Here is a 22,076-nt window from a genome sequence, read left to right as displayed (position 1 = left end):
AGATATCTGGAGTCCTAGACATGTCTATTTCTTGCATATTTTTGCAGGATCTAATCTTAATGTGAGAAGTATCCAATGATTATATAAGTATGTATATGGAGTTAATGTGAAACTTCAAAATTGCAATTAAAGAGATCAATAAGCAGGGCAGAATGGAGTTGATTTTAAATGTTGTAGAGTTTGAGTAGTGCAACCTTAGTATTCTAGAACACATTGCACTTTGGAACCTGGGTTATTTCAAGATTCCCTACAGGGCTATGAGTCTTCTTTCACATGCGTCTATATTCCTTTCAACCTTTTTAGGCCATTCTCAAATAGAGAATATAGATCAGGATGGGCCCTAAACCAAAGAAATAGGCATTTGCCGTGGGCTAACTTACTATGTCTACTCAAATGTCTAAAGATTGAACTTGAGAATTATACACTCTACCATGGTTGGCCCAAGGGATGGAAGGCATGGTCAAGGTAAAGATGTAGCCGCCATGGAAATGTTGGTTGTTAGGATTGCTTGCCCTATTAGAATTAGTGTATCCGTGCAAATATAAACTAGAACCGTAAATCGGCCCATAAGAATAGGTACATCTCAATGCAATGTGCATTTTTGCGACAGCTTGCGAAGGAGCAAATTGACTTGATTGTTTGAGGACTTAGGAGCCCCTGCGGGAGAGAACTTGGCAAGAAGTTGCTGATACTCAGCCAACTTGACTTTCAAGTTATCGTGGTTAGCAATTTTAAAGCTTTGAAGCTCGCGGTCAAGATTTATGACATGGGTTTTATTCGGAGCTGCATAGTGATCGATTAAGTGTACCAATGCTCTGATGCTAAATCAAAATGCTGAAGTTGCGAATGAAACTTAGGCAATAAGCCTTGTATCATCTTGACAATAATGGGGACATTTGCAGCCTTCCATGAGTTGAGGACCTCGTATGAAACAATTGCGGGGTTGGGTTAGGGTTCCAACCCTTGCACAATATCCCGTAGGTTCTAGGAGCAAATAACATGTCTCATTAGATTGGACCAACCTATTGAAACGAGTCTTGTTCGTAAAGGCATGTTTGTTGATGAGGAAGAAAAACTGTGAGGTGTTTGATAAGGGGGGATAAGATGAATAATGAGGATGAGGAGCAGATGGTGGAGTGGGATAAGTAGGAGGAAGAGGAGGAGGTGGGTAGGGAGAAATAGGCTTGAAGTGTCCAATGGGTACTGATTGATGCAAAGGCACTTTGAATGGCAATGTTTCCATAGGGTGCGGATAGAGGTGGAGGCATTGAGACACATAAGCTTTGTCTACATATTGAACTGGGGCACAAAAAAATGACTAGAAGGCCCACTAGGTAATGCCATGGAGGTAAACTGTGGAACCAACTGATCCACACTCAATAATGGTTGGGTGTATTTCCTAGACTGTGACAAAGCTGAAAGTGTGTGGAATAGAGGACTAGCCTCCAGCAGGGGTACACCACCCAATTGAGAAAAACATGAGATCCTAAAGGCTGTGCCTAAGGATAAAGGACCCCCTGATGTGATGTGAGAAAACATATGATGTGCACTTAATGGAGATGGAAAGGAAGGTGCAACGGAAATAGAGGAGGGATGGGTTGGAGATACAAATGGATTGGTTGATGTAGTTGGTGGAAATGATTTTGGTTTCTTTTGTCCATGAGATGCATTGAATGAAGATGAAGATGGTTCACCTACTTCAAAATGACCTTGAGAAGGAAAAAATGCAGCAAAAGAAGGGAGAAAATATACAGGTGGTTGAGTTAATCTTTTGTACTCATTACCTTTTGTCACTAGAATGAGAAATGAACTTATGAACCTAATGATCTAATTAAACTTCAGGAATACTTTTAATTACGATGAACTTTAATTTTGATATCTCTAGCTCTTGGCATGTTTACCATTGCATCAACAATGAAGGATTTGACACTGGGGCATGCGGTGTATAAGTGTGTAGACCATGTAGTATATGGTTAAGGCTAAAAGAATAATGTGCAACATGAAACTTTCATTAAATTAAAAGTTTGCACCTTAGAACCGACTTACATTGAAAGTTTGGCCTAGTAAGTAACTCTTAGGGCACTTAGGTTATTAAGTAGGCCTTGAGTTAAATTTTTGCCCAATGAGCAGTTGCAACCGGTCTATGACTCACATAAAGCGGCAGTTCCTTCAATTAATACCTAGTCTATGAATAGTTGGTTTTCATCTTTTCTAAGTAGATCCTAGCTCCACAAGGACAATACAACATGACCAGAACAACATCCCTTTTAGGAAAGCATTTTCTGTGACCATAACTCAATGATTCATGTGCAGAATGGCAGTCTGCAGAACTCTGTATTCACTGTTCTTACTGTCCAGTATATCCAGAACAACATCCCTTTTAGGAAAGCATTTTCTGTGACCATAACTCAATAATTCATGTGCACAATTGCAGTCTGCAGAACTCTGTATTTACTATTCTTACTATCCAGCATATCCAGAACAACATCCCTTTTACCTTGGCATCATTCCAACAATAAAACAGTCCCACAAACAACACTAAATCAGAGCTCAAAAACCCTGTTCCTGTGTGGCATGGTCATCACTTTCTTTAGTTTCTGCATTGGAGAAGCCAATAGCTGCTCCTGAACCTAGACAGTGAGGCTCTTGCCTTAGCGGAAGTGCAAAGAAAACAGAGAACTATACTTTTGATGGAATCAGCTTATCATGCAGATCATTTCTTTTGAGAATAGAGAGAGAGTTGACCAGAGGGACCAAGCTCTATCTTCGTACATGAGTTAGAGAAGAAGTACTCTCCATAGCTGATGAACTTGCAACAATCTGCCCTTAGCTCCTCAAAAGTTTACTCTTAGATTTGCCCCTTATGCCTATTACGTTTTTTTTAAATGCTCTCTTCTCTTTCTTTTAGGAATTTGTGCCACATGGCATATATTTAACAAATTTCTCATTTAAACCTTCCGGTCTAAAATTTTCCATGATCGGTGCAAAATTTGACCCGGCACAGACCAAAGAATTAATCCTCATGCAAAAACGAAGATAATGACGCGAACAGATTCTGGGGTCCAAAAATAGTAGCTCCCTAAATTTTAGGGATGGTGATCCTTGCATTCCTCGAGTTGTTGTGAGCAACTTTTATCATTGCAACCCCATCAAAAAGTGTAATGTGGCTCAGTTACGGTGACTTTTATTCCATAAGCATTCTTAGATGTGCATCTTTTGTCTTGGCCAGGCTCATTGTCCTGCACTCTCTTCAATGGCTAAGCACACAGCCCCAAACCACTGGCATTCTATTATTCAGTGCCCATTCAATATGGAACCGGTCCTAAGGCTCAGATAAACCATTAGTCCAATTTGTCCCAATGGCTATCTCTTTTGGCCATGCAAAGATCCCTGCTTAATCCAAGAGAACTCTGGGGGTAAAAAGCAATAGCAACTAAATAAAAGAAAAATAAAATATTTATATAAATAAATAAAAAAAGCAACTGCAAAAAGTATCACCACCTTGTGACATACCCCCCTCTTGAAAGAAGCAAGCGACCTCGATTGCATGCCACACATGCTAACGGATGACACAGGATGATAACAAGATTCTCCATGTTATCAGTGCCATTGCATGTATCACTTGCTAATAGATGACACGGGGCGATGATAGGAGTTTCCCCAGTACCATTTGTGTCATTGCAAGTTCAAGTCTCACATAGGTGGAGGATCACATCCTGTATCCAACTATGATTACTAGGAGCCTTTCTGATATACATGTTTCCAGATGCAACATAGAGCGATAGGACGTATCCCCGAACTATTAGTATCACAACATATATAATCGTTCAACTGAAGTGTAACAAATACAACTTCAAAGCACTGGGATTTTATTCAATGATACACATATTAATGCTAAGTGTAAACCATACATTGTGCATCATTCAATGAGATGCAGTATTCAATTGTACAATAGAGAATGTACATTGCTTCAAAAAGCATTCTAAGTCACTGTAGGTTCCAGCAAGAAAGCTTCTCGGTAAAGTTGCAATAACTGAGGCGAATTTTCCAATTTAGCCTCTTCCATCCATTTGGCATCCATTGGTGAATAGTTCTTGAACTTCACCAAAAATCTTCTTATAACTCTTACCTTTCACTTTCCTATCCTTATGTGCTAGGATCTGCTTAGGAACTAGAATCTCATCTAATTCCTCTACTTCAGGCTGTTCCTCTTGAACCATATCTTTTGGTACTTCACCAATAAAAGGCCTCAATAGGCTCACATGGAATGCATTATGAATTTTCCAATTCTCTAGCGATTTCAGCCTATATGCCACATTATAGATCTTCTCTAAGACTTGAAAAGGGCCATAGTAACGCATACTCAGCTTTGGAAAGAAACGTTCCTTGCCCTTCTGTTTTCTCAAACGTGCATTTTCAAAACGCAATAAGACCCACTCATCCTTTTTGAACAAGAGTTCCTGACAATGACTATCAACATTTCTTTTCTATTTAGCTTGTGACTTTTCTAAGGCATACTTGACCTTTTTATATGCTTCTTCCCAATCTTTTACATAACGATTTGCTTCAAAAATGTTATCTTTTGTCTGCAAAATGGAAGGCAATCTCAAAAGGTGCTTTGCTAGTAGATGAGTGCACTGTATTATTGTATGCATACTCAACCAATGGCAAGTAGTGTTGCCAAGAAGTCTTATGATTTGAAACATAACATTATAGATCTAAAACAGTCGAATTTGCTTCTTCCAACTGTCCATCAGTTTGTGGATGGAAAGAAGATGAAAATTTCAGCGTAGTGCCCATGTTTTCAAACAATGCTTTCCAAAATAAGCTAGTCATTCTTGGGTCTCTATCACCGACAATTGACAGTGGCATTCCATGGTACTTGAAGATATCATGCATAAATATCTTTTCTATGTGTTTTGACTTAACCTTTTTCCTCATAGGAATGAAATGTGCCTGTTTGCCGAATCTGCAAATGATAGTCCAGATTCCATCATTCCCTGAAGAAGTTCTTGGAAGATCAAAAATGAAATCCATGGCAATACTTTCCCATGGCCTTTCGCATGGCCTTTTTGGAATAGGCAGTGGTTGCAATAACCCTGGTGCCTTTTGTCTATCAAATTTGACCTTTTGACATACAAGGCAAGATCTGATATATGCATCAACATTAGATCTCAAGGTTGGCCAATAGAAGAAAGTCTCTACCGCTTTGACTGTAGCAACTATACCACGATGTCCTGCATACGGTGGAGCATGACTTTCTAATAAAACTTTTGGCCTTAGCTGTTTTGTAAAGCATAGTCTTCCATGCATCATGATAAAACCTTCTTTGAACACATAATGATCATGATGTTGGCCATTGATCAACTGTACATAGATTTCAGAGAAATCTTTGTCATCAGCATACTGCTTTTTCATATCATCCAATTCATGGTGATAAGAAATTGAAACAATTGACGCCTGTGGTTTGCGAGATAAAGCATCTGCAACTACATTCTTCTTGCCTTCCACATGCACTATCTGAAAATGAAACATAGCTAGGGAATTTACCCAATGCATGCGTTTCTCTGACAATTTAGCATGTGTGAGAAAGTATGTAAGTGTTTGATGATCCGTTTGCACTACAAAATCAGCACCAAGCAAATAGTGCTTCCAACTAGAGACTGCATGGATCACAACCAATAACTCTTTCTCATAAATTTGGTAAGTCCTTTCAACGATAGAAAGTACTCTACTCTCGTATGCTACAACTCGGCCATTCTGCATTAATACAACACCAATTCTGTTTCCACATGCATCACACTGCACTATGAATGGCTTAGACAGATCTGGCAAAGTAAGTACTGGATCTGTAGTCATTTTCCCCTTCAAACATCTAAATGCTGATTTCTCTTTGTCAGTCCATTGCCATTTGACATCCTTCTTTTCAAGAGCATGTAAAGGAGAAGCAATCTCTGCAAATTGTCTTACAAATCTTATGTAGTAAGAGCATAGGCCAAGGAAACTGTGGATATCATGAACGGTTTTCAAGTTTGGCCAAGAGACAATTGTTTCTATCTTTGCAAGATCCATCTTCACACCATCTTTAGAAACTATGTGCTCAAGGAAGTGAATCTCTTCCAAAAAGAATTCACTCTTCTTGCCATTAATGAGCAATCTGTTATGCTTAAGCTCATTAAAGACTGCAACTAAGTGTTTTCTATGCTCTTCTTCATTCTTTGAAAAGATAATCATATCATCAAAGAATGTGCCAACGAAACTTCGATAAGGACGGAAAATTCTATCCATCACCCTGTTAAATGTAGCAGGAGTATTGGTCAATCCAAATGCCATGACTAAAAATTCATAGAGACCAAATGTTGTTCTAAAAGCAGTCTTGTGGATATCCTCTGGCTTGATTCTGATTTGATGGTACCCACTTTTCAAATCTATCGTGCTAAACATTCATGCTCCCTGTAATCGATCAAGAATGTCATCTATCCTCGGAATCGAAAACCTAGTCTTGATCATGTTCTTATTCAAGGCTTTGTAGTCAATACACATTCGCCAAGAGCCGTCCTCTTTCTAAACTAGCAACACAGGTGAACAAAATAGAGAACTACTGGGCTGAATTAGTCCCTTCTCTAAAAGCTCATTAACCTGTGCCAGAATTTCTTTCTTCTACGCTGCACCGACCCTATACGGTGGCCTATTGGGCAGACTAGTCCTTGAAATAAGATCTATGATATGATCTTCAAGCCTCTGAGGGGGTAACTCTCCTGGTAACGAATGTGAGAAACAGTCATTGAATTTATCTAAGAAAGCTCTTTTACTTTCATCTAGTATAGACACATTACTGTCAACTTCATTAACTTGCTTTGCAAAAACCAAGTACGCAGAAATATGATTTTTCATCACAGAAGTAATTGCAGAAGCAGAAACAATTGGGATAGACTCTCCTTTAAGCTTCACATCTAACACATGAGTCTTGTCCCTATGTATAAGAATAATCGTTCTATTGTAAGTATCCAAGAGCATGCTTCCTGTGGCACCATGGAATACCCAACAGAACATCACAGCCCTCTAAAGGCATAATATGAAACTCCTCTGTGTCCACATAGCTCTGAATGTGCATACAGAGTTTGCTAAGAATGGGGGTGACAGGTTTAGGGCATGCCAAATCAGCCCATCCAACTGGTCCCATTTCCTCGAGACGTATTCCTAGCTTAGTTGCCAATGCCGGTGAGATAAAGTTTGCACGAGCTCCAGGATCAAAGAAAATAAGCATTGTGGAATCTTTGATCTTTCCCCAAGCTCTGCACAATTTTGTAGCATCATCAACTGATTGATCTCCCACCATATCAGGCACTAAGCCAATGCTAGGCTTCTTTTTACTTGGTGCATCTTTATCCTCCGCATCTTTAGAAGATTGCTGTGGGCACCTAGAAGCAATATGGCCTTTTTGTTCACATATAAAGCATTTCCTTGCCATCATTAAAGCCTTTCTTTCTTCAAATGATTTGCCAAAAAGTGGCCTCTTCTGTCCTTTGCCCTGTTTAAAAGAAGTCTGAGGTTGCTGCGGAAATCTTTTCTTTCAAAAAGACTTGCTTCTTCTTCTTGCTAGGATCCTGCTTAAACTGAGAATCCTTCTTTTCAGTGCCTTTAAAGCTGTTAGCTTTTCCTTTCAACAATGCATTTGCCACACCAGCATTTTCAATTAACTGTACCATATTTGTAACCCTAGTCTTGGTACAATAATCCCTGATGGCTTTGAGCAAACCGCAACAATACTTTTCAATTTGTTCTGACAGGGCACTATTCTGTAAGAACTCATGGGCAAAAGTGCTTCCCAAAATTTCTTATTTTTACTCTTTTAAATCTGCATAATTTTTTGCGTCCAATTTATGCCATGTAGTCATGACATCTACTTCAAACGTGTTAGTTAACCATGAGGCTGCAAACAACTATTTAAAATGGACCCAAGTGGCAGGTGCATATCCTTGCATCAACAATATGTTCCACCACTGCAAAGCATTACCTTTCAAAAAAGTTGCAGCCTTCCGTACCTTAGAAGTTTCAGTAAAATTCCCTCCAGTGTAAGTTGCTTCAAATTGCTGTATAAATGTCAAAGCTTTCAGCTTATCTTGCATACCACTGAAGGTTTCAAACTTTAATGCCTGACCACCCTCTTTATAGTCTTAGGCTTTGCACTTTTTGGTGTCAGGTTGTCATAGACAGGTGGCTGTAAAAAGGGGAGTCCCTAAGACGCATCATCAACATTCATTTCACCTGTCTTAGCTGCCATATGCCCACAAGGCTGAAAAAAACCAGTAGCTGCATTTTGTACTCTAGGCATCAAATAAGGATTCTGCAAAGTCTGATAACCAGGCTGTAGACTGATATTAGCATAAAGTGGGTTCATTGCCTCAATAGGCATCATTCCTGGTGGCCCTCTAGGCAAGTATCCCTGATAACTAGTAGGTAATCCAGTCATTGCTTGAAAAACTGACCCACCACCAAAGTAACTAGGATAAGTAGCAAACTAAGGAGGAATAGTCTGCTATGCCACTTGTGCATAACTGCCTTGACCATTCACTCCCTGATCCTGTGCTTGTGCTTCTTGTTGCACTGGACCTGTCTCCATGTTTGGTGTCTTTTCCACATGCTCACGCACATTAGAGTTTTGCCTTTTTGAGCACTCCATGGTATGATGTGATGACTTAGCGTAAGAATCCTCATTATGTGACTTCAAAATTTTTTGCATCCGAGGATTCTTTACAAGCGGTGGAAAGAGCCAACCATACTGAGGAGTTGTGCCATAAACAAGTCCTCTTGTTCTTGCTCCTCATCTTGTGGTTCAATGTCGGTTCTAGAAGGTGTTGGCACTTGTGCACCAATACTCTCTCTTCGGTGTCAATGAGTAGAAGAAAAACTCTCTTCTTCATTGGAAAGTTTTCCTTTGTCTTTGTCTATGTTTGCCATCTCTCTATAGTCCTATAATCTTTGTAAAACTTGTGTGTATGGCCTTTTCACCCAAAAGTGTTCGAGCTTAAATTCTTACAGAAAAGAATTCAAATCTCGGCAATGAAACCATGCAATCGGTCTATGTCTCACATAAAGCGGTAGTTCCTTTAATTAATACTTGGTCAGTGAAGAGTTGGTTTTCATATTTTCAGAGTAGATCCCAACTGCATAAGGACAGTACAACATGACCAGAACAACATCCCTTTTAGGAAAGCGTTTTCTGTGACCATAACTCAATGATTCATGTGCAGAATTGTAGTCTGCAGAACTTTGTATTTACTATTCTTACTATCCAACAAATCCAGAACAACATCCCTTTTACCCTGGCATCATTCCAACAATAAAACAGTCCCACAAACAGCACTAAATCAGAGCTGAAAAACCCTGTTCCTGTGTGGCATGGTCATCACTTTCTTTAGTTTCTCCATTGGAGAAGCCAATAGTTGCTTCTGAACCTAGACAGTGAGGTTTTTGCCTTAGCGGAAGTGCAAAGAAAACAGAGAACTGTACTTTTGATGGAATCAGCCCATCATGCAGATCATTTTCTTTTGAGAATAGAGAGAGAGTTGACCAGAGGGAGCAAGCTCTATCTTCGTACATGAGTCAGAGACGAAGAAATACTCTCCATAGTTGATGAACTTACAACAATCTGCCCTCAGCTCCTTAAAAGTTTACTCTCAGATTTGCCCCTCATGCCTATTACGTTTTTTTAAAATGCTCTCTCTCTTTTTCTTTTGGGAATTTGTGCCACATGGCATACATCTAACAATTTTCTCATTTAAACCTTCCGGTCTAAAATTCTCCATGATCGGTGCAAAATTTGACCCGGCACAGACCAAAGATTTAATCCTCATGAAAAAACGAAGATAATGATGCGAACAGATTCTGGGGCCCAAAAATAGTAACTCCCTAAATTTTAGGGATAGTGACCCCTGCATTTCTCAAGTTGTTGTGAGCAACTTTTATCATTGCAACCACATCAAAAAGTGTAATGTGGCTCAGTTACGGTGACTTTTATTCCATGAGCATTCTCACATGTGCATCTTCTGTCTTGGCTAGGCTCATTGTCTTGCACCCTCTTCAATGGCTAAGCACACAGTCCCAAACCACTTGCATTCTATTCTTCAGTGCCCATTCTATATGGAATTGGTTCTAAGGCTCAGACAAACCATTGGTCCAATTTGTCCCAATGGCTGTCTCTTCTAGCCATGCAAAGATCCCGTCTTAATCCAAGAGAACTTTGGGGGTAAAAAGCAACAACAACTAAAGAAAAGAAAAATAAAATATTTACATAAATAAATAAGGAGAGCAACTACAAAAAGTATCACCACTTGGTGGCAGGAGCTTACTTATGATTAATGACTAAGTCATTTATTAGCCCTTAGTAAAAAAACATGATATGATTAAGGAGTAGCTGGTTACTAATTTGAAAAGCTTATCTTTGCTATTTGGGTCTTTTTCTCTCTCATTTGAATGAACATAAGTTTGGAGACAATCACTTTTCTTTTTCTTGCTACAAAAAAATGCAAATTTCAGGGATGGAATGATCTTACAGCATAGATGGAGTGTGGATAGTAGCCAATTTTTCTCCTCTTGGCATGAGGATTTCCTTGGGCAGCCTCGTAACTCCATATACAATAAGGTGTGTATTTTTGAGCTAAATATGAGAAAAACAGGTTATGACAGCACTATGGACTGAGATCCTTTCCTTTTCAAGATCTCAAGCCTAGTGCACTTTTTGGGCAATTTTGTCGTGAAGAAAGCGACATTCTCACAGCTTCATTGTGAGAAACCCTCCTTGTTTATGAGAGGAATAGTGTGGGATTGCATGGAGATTATGCAGGCGAGTTATCTCAACAAATGCTCCACGAAATTGGATTCAAATGCTTGCTGTCATTTTTAGGGTTTGGTAAGCTGAAGAGTTCATTCGTAGATTTGAACACTCTACAACTAGTTGGAGGCCAAGAGTGAAGGTGTCAAGGCTATTGTGCATGCTTGGTTGGTTGTATCATGAGAAATTGTTGAAATATAGACATTTGTAACCAATTTCGAGCATATTTCAGTAATTTAACCAAGTGAGGCTCATGGGCAAACTTTTCAGCCAAAGGTATAGCATATACTAGTAGTTGTAATGTCGAATGTATAGGGAACTCTAGTTCAGTAGCATGATCATCCATTAGGGAATAATGTGCAACATATTATTCCTCATGGACAGCAAACAATTCCTCCACCATCTATGAATCTAGGTTATTTTGGGGGTGGATCAATGTTTCAATCTACAGATGCCACTGCACTTGCCAATGTAGGCATGCAAAATGCAGTTGGTTTTCGGCCACCTATGTTAGGTGTTAAGAGGAACTATCATGGGGCAATGCAGCCCCAAATGCATACTCGCATGAATGGTAACATTGGTATGCAGCCAAGTATGCAAACTAGAATGTTTGGTCAATTGGGAGGCACTATTGGGCATATGTCAAATGCAAATGTAGCAATGGCGTCACTGGGACCATTATTTTTGCAGCCACTCATGTATGATAACTTGACACCTTCGAGTAAAGTTAAAGACTACAAAGAAGGTGGGGCAATGGTCAAATTTGAAACCTTTAATGGTATGGAGGATAGATTGAAGGCTTTGACTTTCGTTCAACAATTTGATGCAGTCTACTCTAGGGGCAATTTATTCGAGCCTTCAAAAGTGCACAAGGCGGCCACTTTTTAAAAAGGAAATGCACTTCAGTGTTGGACAATCCTTTTAATGCAAGGCAAGGCACTAGCAACTTGGGTGCAATTCAAATAGGTTTTCTCTTGAATGGCTCACAAATACTTTTAAGTGGATGTGACAATAGCTTGGCACAAATTGGATGCAATTCATTGTGTTGATTTGGAAAAATATACAAACAAATTTTGGCTAACTTTGTTGTCAGTTAGTTCTTTTGGTGAGGTCATGATGTTTGAGCAAATAGAGACCTATTGCTGTGGTCTACCCAAAGAAATTCGTGACTATTGTACCAAGACAAAAGTGACCAGCATGGCACAATCGATTGAAAATGCAAATATAGATTATGCATTGGTGAAAGGACATGTCATAGGATTTAAGGGCAGCAAAGATGCTTCAAAGGACAATGTTGAAAATAAGGGCATCAAGACTAAGTTTTTGTGCAGCAAGTTTAAATCCTTAAAAAAGGGTCAACATTCCGAAAATTTGTCAAAGTCATTCTTTCAAAAAGGTAGACAAGGCAAAAGGTCATTTGCTAGTGCTAAGAAAGCTGCTGAAAGAAAGACATTGTATGATGTATACAAATACTTGTTTGTGAACAAGAGTGGCATATAACAATTGAAAACGTCCAAAAACCATGTAGATGACAATAAGGATTAGAAAGGCAAGAAATATAAAACTTCTGTCAGATCGGTATCGATCTTGTTGGTGAGCAACCAAACATGGATGCTTTAAAGCCCATGCCATGCATGGGGCTTAATGAGGGATCGACATGCTTTAGTTTTCTTTGATGCAAGAGCTCGAGCCAACTTCATTTCCCTAGATTTGGTAGCCAAGTTGGGCATTAGAGATGATGAGATGGGTCCCATGGGTGAGGCTAGTTTGGCTTGTCTTGGACACGCAGAGCCAATCACCCCTATTATTGAAAAACTCCAAATTCATTGGCAGTCATATGTGGATAGTGAGGATTTTCACATTATGCCATTGGAGGGCTGCGATGTCTTATTGGGTATTCCATGATGTCATAGAGTGCATGCAATGATTGATGTATATAATAGGAAAATCGCTCTCATTCATAAAGAAAGGCAACATGTTCTTAATGTGAAGTTGAAGGGAGAGTCTATTCCTCTTGTGTCAGCTTCAACAATATCTTCAATAATGAAAAATCATCTTTCTGCATACTTAGTTTTTGTTAAAGATGTTAGTAAAGATGATGCTAAGCTCAATGTTTCCATGTTGAATAATGAGCCGATAGAATTCTTGAAAGAATTCCAAGATTGTTTTTGTGACTCCCTACTTGGAGAATTACCACCTGAAAGGCCTGATGATCATTCTATTGACCTTGTGCTTGGTACTATGTCTCCAAACAGACCACCCTATACAATGAGTGCTGGCCAACAACAACAAATAATGAATCAGTGTAATGAGCTATTGGAAAAAGGTTTGATTTGGCCTAGTTCATCACCCTTTTGCTCACAGCTACTTCTTGTGCAAAAAAAGGATTGTTCATGGCAAATGTGTATTGATTACCGCACCTTGAACAAAAACACCATTTAAAATAGATTTCCTATACCAAGGATTGATGATATTCTTCATTGGTTAGAGGAAAGTACAATCTATAGCAGAATAGACCTTAAAAGTGGGTATCATGAGATATGTATAGGGCCAAAAGATGTGCACAAGACAGCTTTCAGGACCACTTTTGGAATATATGAGTTCTTGGTCTTGCCATTTGGGCTTACAAAAGCACCTACGATGTTTAGTCACATGATGGATCAAATTTTTTGAGCCTACAGGTCTTTTATTGGCACATTCTTTGATGACATCATAGTCTTTTCAAAGAATGTGGAAGAACATTGGATGCATTTGACTATTTTGTTTAAGGAACTTAGAAAACACAAGCTGGTTATTTATGCAAAAATAGTGAATTTTTCATGTTAGAGATTCACTTCTTAAGGCATATCGTCTCAACAAATCATAGGAGCAAAGAAACACATTTCTTTTAGTTTGAAACTTACGAAACATTTCTTGAAGTAATAAGTGTTTTTGAGAGTAAAAAACGTTTATGAGTTATTTATGATATATTATGCTTTGTTCTTGATTTTGACATTTTGTCAGTTTGTTTTGAAATGAGAATCATAATGTTGCAACTTGACTTAGTCCATATTGTAGATAGGCTATTTACATGTTTATTTTAATTTTCTTTGTATGATATATATGAATCATAATGTTTGAGCTCCAAACCATGGTATAGCTCGCCCAAAGACTAACTTTGACATAAGTGACAAGTCAATAATGGATTATGGATATGTAACATATTATTCTCAATTGACTCTTATGTATTATCACTTGAGCTTTATTGGCCATTCTTTGTTTAAGAGAGAGTTCCATAGAGGTTTAGAACCTCTTTTCCTAGTCAAAACTATTAAAAATCCCTACATAAAAAAACCCATGTTTCTTATTTTACCCCCTCTTGAAACAAACTTATGAAACACGTTTCTAAACGTTTCTAACAGTTCTAGCTGGTATGCAAAAAATGATGTTAGAATGGATCCGTCAAAAGTGGAAGCAATACATAGCTAGCCTCATTTGTGAACCTTGCATGATGTATGCAGCTTTTTGGGGGTGTGTTGGTATTATAGAAGATTCACACGTCACTTTGTTGATTGCTTCACCCCTTCATGCATTGTAGAAGAAGGGAGTTCCATTGTTCCATTTACATGGGTCGTTAAGGAAATTGCAGCATTTAATAAGCTGAAAGAAAAGCTTACTTTGGATCTAGTGTTGATCTTGCCAGATCTTTGAAAAGCTTTTTTTGTTTAGTATGATGCATGTGGGAACAACATTGGTGCGGTTCTAATGCAAGAAGGCCATGTTGTGGCTTATGAGAGTAGAATTTTATAGGGTGTTGAGAAAAAATTGCAGGTTAATGAGAAAGAGTTGCTCGCTGTAATTCATGCCCTTTTCACTTGGAAACACTATTTGCCAGGGGCTGATTTTGTTGTACAAACAGATCATCAAACTTTGAGAAATTGCCTCGCTCAAACTAAGCTCTTTGAGAAGCATATGCGATGGGCCAACTTTTTATCCATGTTTCACTTTTAGATAGTGCACGTGGAGGGTAAAAAGAATGTTGTGGCCGATGCATTGTTACAAGTTTCAACAATATCTATAGCATATTATCATTATTTAGATGAGATGAAGACACAATATCCAGAGGATGAGGACTTTGCTAGAGTCTATGATCGATGATCAAATGGTTAGTACCATGAGCACTATACTCTTAGAGAGGGCTTTCTTGTGATGCATAGTCGATTTTGTGTTACAAAGTAGCTAAGGGCCAAGGTTATGATTGAAAGTCATGCACCTCCGTATGTAGAGGGCATCGTGGCATTGATACTATAGTGAAAGTAGTTGAGACTTTCTTTTACTGGCCAGCTCTGAAATGTGATGTAGATCACTTTGTGCAAATGGATGGAGTACAATTGAGATCCTCTAACCTTCTCCATTAATCCAAGTGTCACTTGTTGTCTAAATTGACCAACAAGCCTCCAAACCAATTTGCCTCTTGGTTTGCTCGGGGATTGGCCTTCACTCTCCAGCCCCAAATCTGATATTGGTTGGTTAGCCTCTTTAATCTCCCTGAAATTTCTCAATTTTAGTTGTTGGAATTTAAGTCCTAGGCCCTCAATTTTGAGCTTGCATCTGGAGGTGGTTGTCAAACCGTGATCTCTATTGTAAATTAGGGTTTACAATAGAGATTTTTCAATATCTCCACCTCTAATGACTCAGATGGCCGGATTTCGCTGAGATAACTTAAGAGATGACTAGTGGATGAGAGAAAATGCTGTAGAGAGAGAAATTTCAGAGTCTTATCGCAAGAAATGTTGAAAAATTGTTGTTGCCCTATTCAAACAGCCATGATAGCTGTAACATATAGCTTAGGATAACCAGAAAGATTGCCGCCCTCTCTTGTATGCTGTCACTTGCACTAGAAGTACCTCAGGCTGCTGTCAGTTGTTCTTGGAGGGTTCCAAATTGCTGTCACTCATTGTAGAAAATGGAATTAGAAGGCTGCCACTTGGCAAAACTTGCCTGCACAAGTGAAAAAAACATTTTTGGGGGCTGGTGGAAGTTTATTCCAGCCATTTAATAGCAAGGAGATGCTATTGATGTGATTCGTAACCAACAGGGACCAACCTTCTAATTCCATTTTCTAGTATTATCTAGTTTATTAAATTAATTTTCGAAATATTAATTTTAAAAATTAATTTAATAATTATTCTAGTGTTCAAAAAAATAATTCCATCAGTTAATAACTAAATTGGCTAGGTCAATTCGTCTTCCAAGTATCCTTAAGTAGTTATTGACCCTTAGATTGACATTAATTAATTAAATAATGCTTAGTCTCTAATGTTACAATTGACAATAGTGGCCAATAAATTGGTCTAGACTAAAATCCGATACCAAGTATCACCGAGTACTTGTTAGACATAACTTATTACAACTTTTGCCTTTGGCACCAATTGATATCTCAAGGTCTTGGGATCCACACAATAAAATAATTAACTTGCACCTCACATGTGTGAGTCACATTAATCAAATGGTAAGCAAGACGATAAAATTTCACGACCTTGTGACAGACTGTCCTCTTGAAATCCTTGTAATCGTCCTCGTTGCACTGGAATGTGCCAAGGGATCCGATGGCACTATTGGAAATACATGCTAGCATCATAGTCAAACAACATGTGTACCTATTGCTTAACCATGCTCATACCCTCTACATGTCAAATTCCAGTCACTCAAACTAGTTACAATCCACGCACATGAATCATAACCACTATCATAACCATAAGGGATACATCCACACACCAAAACCCAACAGTGTTCTGACCACCAAGGCATTATAATGTATAAGCTAAGCATAACTAGTGCCTTATCGCATTGATGTACTACATGATACTCATGTAAGGCATAGATCAAATGCAAACCACATGTAACTTATACAATTGTACTTCTCTTGTATCGCTTGCAAATATACATTGCATACCATCCACGTATCCTATACATGCCTTCCAAATGTACATCACATCAAAATATACATTCCATGTATTCCTTACATGTCAATAACCTTGCAAATGTATAGTTTAAAAGCCTAGGTGCAAACCATACACATCTGCGTACCAACTTGCAATCAATAGTACATTGAATAGTGATCCCAATGGTAGAAATAGTGTCAGCATATACTATCCTAGATGTAAACCAAGTACATCCAAGATCCACTACATAACTGAGTTGTCCATCACCAGGGGAGTGGAGGTGCAATCTTCCCCTTAAGCATCAGGTAATACTCTAGACCCTCTATGCTCTGCTGAGCCTAAAAGAGCTCGATCCCAAATCAGCTCCAACTCAAAATCGGGAAAGTAAGTGCATCACTGAGGATGATCTGCCATGTCATCCTCCTCCATCCATTGTATCCATCATAGGTGAAAGAATACTAAAACTTTACCTAGAAGCAGATGGAAACTTGACCTCTAACTTTACTTGTTGTGAAACCTCCACTAGGTTCTAGGCCTTTTTCCCTCTTGAGCATTGCGATGCTTTATACTTTCACATTGCTGCAATTCCAACTTAACTAATATGCAACATCGCATCTAGTTGACTAGCCCCTCATGTGTAGTTGATATACTAGGAGCACCAGATGCATTAGGAATATTTTGTTTGCATACTTTGGACCATTGCAATGTGATTGTGCATGGGAAGTCGCATACTACCAACCATAGGAAGATACATATTCCCATACATTGCATGTATTACTAGCTGCATTTCCCTCATGCAAGTATTACTAGCTGCATTTTTCCTCATGACCAACACTATATGGAGCATTTGCATGGCCAATATTAATACCATGAGTCCCAAATACAATGGGCTGCATGTATGCATTGCGAAACTTGCCACTTTTTGCCTCAACATCATGCCAACATTGCTATACATGGGGTTATGCATATTACTAGCCATATCCGAATACATTGGGCCTTGCACACCACACTTTGGTTGTTGCATACCATAAGGAGTTGTGCCATACATCCCCGTATGTGGTCCATGACCCACTATAGCATGGAAACTAGTTCCACCACCAAAGTAACCTAGCTACCCCATCATTGCATGCATGTCCTATTGTCCAAAAATCATTGGATTGGCACTTCTAAGTTGGCCTTGCATATGTATCAATTGCCCCACTAGCATCATTTGCTTATGCTCACTACCCACATTTGGAACATCATGTTGTTGTATTGGCTTTTTCTTCAGTGCATCTTGTTATCTTGAAGCTCTTGAAGACGATTTTCTCTTTTTGTCTTTGCTACCCTCTTCTAAGGGGTACAAAAAGCGCACGAACTAGGGATCATTTACCAAGTGCATAAATAGTTCAAGTGCTGTTCTGAGCTGATCTCTAAACTGATCATCAAATTCTTCTCTCTCTTGCTGGTCATCAGCCTCAAGAGACCTAGAAAGACCCACATTTTGTTCAATTTTCTCATTCTTAGTTTGTTGCCCATGCTGCATGCCTTCTCTAAGATTAGGCATTGCATTTTTGTGAACATTTTAGGAATTATCAGAAAGAGATGCACCGTCACTACTCGATCCCATCTCACTATCTGAAGACATTCTTTGTTGTAATTGCTCAGCTGAATACAATTTCAGAACTAAAGCAATGCTTCTGACCTTCAATCAGGTGCCGTGGGCCCACCAATTGGAGGGAATTGATGGTATCTTGGCAAAGGAACCTTGAAACCAGCCTCCCTCCTCGGAGAGGGTGGTAATGACGTGATTTAACAATAATTACAAACAACGTAAAATTCACATAAACTAAAATTGTAAATGTTACCACTTTAATCTTAAACAATGAACAATAACCTATTGGCCCCAAAACTTGTGCCCCTTGAAGTATTTCTTTAACTTTTTTGTAATTGGATGGAGTACAATTGAGATTTTCTAATCTCCTCTTCTAATCAAAGTGTCACTTACTGTTGAAATTGACGAGCAAGCCTCCAAACCAATAGGGATTGGCCTTTACCTTGCTTCTTGAAAGACAAATTCAACCCCAAATCTGATATTGGTTGGCCGATCTGTCGAATCTCCTTGAAATTCCTCAATTTTAGAATTCAAGTCCTAGATTCTTAATTTTGAGCACGCATATCAAGGTGGCTGTTAAACCCTAATTTTTGTTGTAAATTAGAGATTACAGGAGAGATTTCCCAATATCTCCACCTCTGATGATTCAAATGGTTGGATTTTGTTGAGACAACTTGAGAGATGGTTGCAGGATGAGAGAGAATGTTGGAAAGAGAGAAATTTCAGAGTTTCATCATGAGAAATGCTGAGAAATTGTTGTTGCCATGCTCAAATAGCCATGAAAGCTATCACATATAGTTTAGAACCACTAGATTGATTGCTGTTCCCTTCTGCATGCTACCACTTGTACCCAAAGGACCTTGGGCTATTGTCACCTACTCTTGGAGGGCTCCAAATTGCTGCCACTTGCTGCTGTAGAAATGGTCCTTGGTGGCTGCTGATGTTAGCATCTCCTTGCTCTTCAAACTTATTCTCTCTTATAATGCTAGGAATAGAATTTCACGTATCCCCAAAAACGTTTCTCTCATTTGTATGGGCAAGTTTTGCCAAGTGGCAGCCTTCTTATCCCATTTTCAAGCAATATCTAGCTTATAAATTAAATTTTTGAATCTTAATACTGAAAATTAATTTAAGACCAATTTGTTTTCCACGTATCTATGAGCAGTTATTGACCCTTAGATTGGCATTAATTTATTAACTAATCCCTAGTCTCTATTGTCACCATTGATATTAGTGGCCAATAAATTGGTCTATTTGAAACGAAGTACCACCTAGTATCTATTAGATATAACTTGTTATAACTTTTGTCCTTCATACCAATTGATATCTTGGGGACTTGGATCCCACATAGTGAAATAATTAACTTGTACCTCACATGTGCGAGTCACCTTAGCACATTTTATTAATTTCTAATCAAGTGGTAAGCAAAGCAATAAAATTTTACATCGTCATGACATTGAATATTCATTAGATTGTGTTTGTTTGTGTTTTTTTGTTTTTTATTTTTTTGCGTTTTGCTTGTTATTTCTTCAAGGGCCTTGTTGGTAGGCACGTCTAGGGCAGCAAGGTGGCACCTTCTCTAGTTGGGTGGAAACTCCTTGAAGGGGTGTGGGCAGGAGAGTGTAAGGTGATAAATTATAGCTTAGTGAAGTGGCAAGATTGAGGGATATTGTCACGGGGACGTAAAATTTTGAGATGCTTTAATCTCGCTGATAACATTTGATTAAGTTACTAATCAAATGTGCAAAGTTGTTTAGCATGTGATGCACATGGTAGTTATGTCATGGTAGCAGGCTAAGGATATTGAGGATGCAATGGGTGTGAAAGGCAAAATTTGTGATAAGTTATGTCAATTAGGTTTTGGCGGTCATTTGGTGTTAGTTTTGACTCTAGGATAATTGTTTGGCCAATAAGTGTCAATGGTGACACTACGAATTAGCATTAATTAATTAATTAATTAATGCCAATCTAAGGGCCAACAGAGGTTGGGGACCACTCCAGGTTACAAACGGCCTTGCCAATTTAATTATGAATGGGCACATTTAATTTTCGCTAGGATTAGAAGACCTAAAATTAATATTCAAGATTATTTAATTTTGAAAATTAATTTAATGACTGGATAATGTTGAAAAATGGTTTAGAAGGTTGCCACTTGGCAAAAATGCCCATGCAAATTGAGAAAACGTTTTTGGGGCTTGGGTCTCAGCCATTTAGTTAGTTTATAGCGTAGGAGAGAGAGAGAGAGAGAGAGAGAGAGCTATTGCTTCATTTTCTGATTAGGGAATAGTAATTTGGTGTAGAAGACAACCATTTGGGGGTGAAACTAGTCTTCCTTCTTGGAATGGGTGGGGATAACCTGATTTAAGAGTTAATTACAGCAATAAATAAATGCATATAAAATGAAATAAACACTTTACCATAACATTCTTGGATAGTAGACACATTGTTGGCCCCAAAATTGGCGCCCCTTGTGGTGTTTATTTAGCTTTCATTCAATTGAAAGGAGTACAACTCGAGATTCTTCAATCTCCTCCTGCTAACTAATTGCTCTTGCTGTCATAAATGACTAGCAAGCCTTTTGGGTCATTTGCCCCTTGATTCACCCAGGACTTCTTTTCCAATTTGACCCTTGGCTGGCCAAATGCTGCCCCAAATCAATTTGGGATGGGCTGGCTCCTGAAATCCCTTGATAATATTCAATTATCAGTTGCTGATTTCAATCCCTTGAGCCTTCAATCTCTGGCACAGATCCCAGGGTGGTTGCTAAACCCTAATTTTTGCTGTAGATTAGGGTTTACTATAGAAATTACAGATCAGCCCACCAAAAATGGTCGAGATCTCCTCCGAATGGCTAAGAATTGCTGAGAATGGCTGAGCATAGGCTGAAGGAGATGAGAGAATGTTGTAGATAGAGAAAATTCTGAGATTTGTCACGAAGAACTGATCAAAATCAGCTATTGCCCTGTTGTACCAGCCGCAAACGGATGCACCGACAACAATAGGAGCATCAGAGACTGATCTTCAAGAGAAAGTGCATCAGCAGCAATTGTCAGCTTCCCAAGGTCAAGAATATGCAATCTCCATCACCAAAATGGTCTCCAATGGTTGGGAAATGGCCCCAAAAGCTGGCAGCAATAGTCCAATACCTCTTTCCAACAGCTCTAAAATGAAAAAACGAGATTTCCCTCTCCCTTCAGCCCTATTTAGCCTTTCCCCCACTTGCATGGGAAAGTTTTGCCAAGTGGCAGCTTTCTTAATCCATTTTCAGCGATTTCCAGCCATTTAGTTAATTTTAAGAATAATTAATTCTGAAAATTAATTCAGCCCTTAATCCATGCCCATAAAATTAACCTTGCCCATCCAAAAATTAATTGGCTAGGCCATTTGCAACCCAAAGTGGTCCCATGCATTAATTGACCCTTGGACAAGCATTAATCCATTAATTAATGCCTAGGCCCTAGTGTCACCATTGACACTCAATGGCCAATAATGGTACTAGGGAAAAACTGACACAAAAATTCACCTAGAATCTAACAAGTGTAACTTGTTACAATGTAACGTGTACACCTATTCACTTGTCGGACACGTCTTGGCAGCCCATCGGGAAGAGAGTCCAAAAAGCGCCGCTCGGCACTTACACGGAATGTCACTGGGTTTGGATCTAGGTCTTCTCGAACCTGCTACGAAGCAGAAGCATTCCGGCAATTCCCACTTAGGACTGACC

The 22,076-nt window shown here is 38.9% G+C and overlaps 1 protein-coding gene across 1 annotated transcript in view; it reads left to right on the top strand.

Annotated features, from left to right (window-relative positions):
• The window catches only part of LOC148013539 (developmentally-regulated G protein 2), a 117,731-nt gene that overhangs the window by 1,151 nt on the left and 94,504 nt on the right, over positions 1 to 22,076 (top strand). The window lies entirely within an intron of this gene.

Source organism: Lygodium microphyllum, chromosome 26, assembly GCF_053477565.2.
Source record: "Lygodium microphyllum isolate KBCC chromosome 26, Lygodium_microphyllum_v1.1.10, whole genome shotgun sequence".
NCBI classification, from domain to species: Eukaryota; Viridiplantae; Streptophyta; class Polypodiopsida; order Schizaeales; family Lygodiaceae; genus Lygodium; species Lygodium microphyllum.
The sequence above is the reverse complement of the archived record's forward strand: the minus strand, read 5'-3'. Positions and strand labels throughout refer to the sequence as shown.